This window comes from Gavialis gangeticus, unplaced genomic scaffold (assembly GCF_001723915.1).
Source record: "Gavialis gangeticus isolate Ggan-Ray unplaced genomic scaffold, GavGan_comp1, whole genome shotgun sequence".
In the NCBI taxonomy this organism is placed as follows: domain Eukaryota; kingdom Metazoa; phylum Chordata; order Crocodylia; family Gavialidae; genus Gavialis; species Gavialis gangeticus.
The window spans coordinates 164,171,977-164,175,088 of NW_017729022.1; the positions used below are offsets into that span (position 1 = coordinate 164,171,977).

The window sequence follows — 3,112 nt, forward strand, 5'->3', positions numbered from 1 at the left end:
GAGGGGCGAGTGTGGTGACTGCCCTGGGCACTGACCTAGAATGTGGTCTGCTAGCTAATACACAGAAACCTTTTCAGCAAGGCAGAGGGGAGGAGGGAATTCCTGCTTAGCAGGGAGTGGTGAAGAGGAGTGGGGGGCAGCCTGCAGTCTCTGGAGCTCCAGCCAGGAAGTGGAGGGGAGGGGCAAGACCTGCTGTGGAGCAGAGAGCCCCACCCAGCCCAGAGAGCATGCTGGGATGCTGGGGGTGTCTGGTTTATCTTAAACCAGGAAGGAATCTGGGACAGACATTGCATAAACCGGTTTGAGCCAAATCAGTCAAGTCTGATCCTACATTCAATCAGGTTTATCTCAAACTGGTTTCAGCCATTTTCAAACAGATTTATGTGCACTGAACATCTGTTCTGCTACAGGTTTAAACCAGTTTCTGATCACTTAAACTGGTTTGTGTGTGATGTCTGCCCTTAGCCCTGATGCCAGTCCTGGATTCCATTTTGGGAGCAGTAGTCTGAACTGTAGTTGCCTAAATCCTTCCTTGGTCCCTCTGTCACCTCCCCCCTATAAAGGAAGATAAAAGACTAGGGAAAGTCAGGGCCACTTAAAGATTTTCGTTTCTTAAAAAGAATGTCTCTTGGGAGAGTAGTTCAGCTGCGCTGAATCAATAGTTGAGCCACACAAATGAAGATGTAGCCCTAGAACAAGCCTGGGAATACTGGTGCCTTTTTTTCTCCCCATGCCCTCCCAGTAGCATTTTCCAAGTTCTCCTTTCCCCAGGACTTTCACTTCCTGTGTTAAGTGAACACCTAAAGCACACAGCAAGGGCTGTACTGAAGATTAATTAGCTGGTGCAAGATTCTGGCTGCCCCTTACACAATTGTGTTGTGCTGTGAGAACACACAAGGAGCTCTCCTACATGCCCTTGGACAGTCCTTATGATTGTCAGATAGAATTGCAGTCCCTGGGCTCAGGGGAACACAAGGACTGACTTTTTCTTACTCCTGGGGGTTCACAGTACCCCAGGATCAATAGTGTTCCACGTAGGGGATGTTCTTTTTCTTGCTTGTTTATCATTGGAGCTGTGCTGGCACTGTGGGGAGAGTAAACTGCTCCTCTGATTCTAAAGGGACTTTCCCAGCTAAGATTTCTTATCTAATTGCCCTGCAGCACTGTAGGAGTCCCACTGATCCCCTATTCCACTGTTCCAAGTGCACATCCCTGTAAAGGCATGCTACTACATCTCTCCCCCATTGCCTTTTCTCTCTCCTTTACTCCCATTCATTTGCCCTACATTTAGCTGCTCTCCCACCATCTTTGTGCAAGCTCTGACCAAGGTGTTTCTGATGCTGGGGCCAGGCAGGTACCAGGTATTGGGCTTACAGAAGCAGACCTCACTAGTGAAAGGGGTGTTCCCCCAACTAATCTAAGAATCTCACTTTGGGTCCTCCAGGGCTTCAGCTTACAGTCTTAGCCTGTTTATACTTAAAGTCACCTGAACATTGCAAGATCTGGGCCTCTGGATATCAGTTTCCCACCAGCAAAACTGAGATAATATCCTTATTTTCTAGCCTTCTGCTTTGTCTGTATTGACTAGAACAGGACTGTCCAGCTAGCAGCCCAAGAAGTCAGCATGTGACCCCACTGACTGCCTCTCCTACTGCTGCATGGTTGGTGGGGAAGGGGAGTGAAGCTTTAGGCACTGCCTATGCAGCCCATGTGATAGGGAGCAGTGGTTCATGTGCTGCCACTGGCAGAGGAGACTATGTGCTGTCAGCAGAACCCAGGGGGGATGTTGGGGAGGGGTGTAGAGGCGCCCCAACCACCACAACAAAGTTGGACTAGACTGGACTAGAAGCCAGCCCTGGACTAGAAGATTTTCATAGCAGAGATGGTTTCTTACTTACATATATGTTCAGTGTGTTGCACATTGTTCTCAGTTGAGAACTTTAAATATATAGTAATCCCCAGCAGTGTAACTAAAGGGAGCCCAGCTGGGCAGCAGTCTGGGCACTGCCTGATTGCACGGCTGTAATTGGTACAGTGGGAGCCAGCACTGCCTGGGGCATCCTGTAGCTGCCGTAGGCTCAGAGCTATGCTGTCGCACCAGCCATACAGAACAATATAAAACTGTAAAATAAACCCTCTGCAAGTAGTTAAATACATTCTGTCCTCTTGACCTTTCTAAACAAATGAAAAAGGCAAGGATTTTTTTGGGGGTGCTATCTTCTTTTGGACCAATTGCATGGTTGGAATAAAATCAGACAAGCTTTCACATGCAAGGCATTCTTCATCAGGGCTCAGGAAGGAAGCAGGCACAGTGAATGTTAAGAGAATAGAGCTGTGAAATTGGAGGGGGGAAGGAAAATCCCAGGGGCATCAGACAAACAATTAGCAGAAGAAAATAGGCTGATTCCTGAAAGATCAAAACCTATGAAGGAGGGCGTGGGGTGGTCGTTAACATTTGTTGTGTGTAGAAAGAAATTCAGAAATCAGGTAGACTATAGAAAATCTTCTCTCCCCCAAAGTACCATTTTCTCCCAAACACTAACGCTTACGTTTGCAACTCTGTTTCTGTATTATTTTGTTCCATTAGTTCAGAACTGTTTTTGTAAAATGGTTAATGGGAGAAACAAGCATCCCAAACAAGGAAGAGAATTTCAGTTTTCAGCTCTGACCCCTCACTGGCTCTCTTGTGCTTCTGCATTCAAGAGCACATTCTGAACCTTGTAAGTATATGTTTAGATTGTAAGAAGTGCATCACTACAGTATGTGCACTATCCTACAGGCTTGTATATTTGTACTTCTCTTCTTTCAAGTTTGTTATATCCTTCTCACTGTCATGCCCAAATTTAGGTACCTAAGAGCATTGTTGAAAAATGATTCTTTTCTCTTTTTTTGGCAATTTTTACCTTGATTTTACAGTACGGTAACTGTCTATACAAAGGACATGTATATTTCTAATCTATACAACCAACAAATGCAGAAGGAATGGAATGCTTTCCAAGGTTTGTGAATATAAGTCCTGCTTCCATTTGCCAGATAATAGGTTGTCTCCAGGGGTGGTGTGTGAATCTTGTGCTATCTACTTGCCACCAGGCTTTTTTGGGGGGGGGGGGGG

At 46.0% G+C, this 3,112-nt stretch overlaps 1 protein-coding gene across 1 annotated transcript in view; it reads right to left on the minus strand.

The window, feature by feature from the left end:
• LOC109296848 (spermatogenesis-associated protein 7 homolog) overlaps positions 1-3,112 on the minus strand; it is a 101,293-nt gene that overhangs the window by 27,710 nt on the left and 70,471 nt on the right. The gene's annotated exons all lie outside the window — the stretch shown is intronic.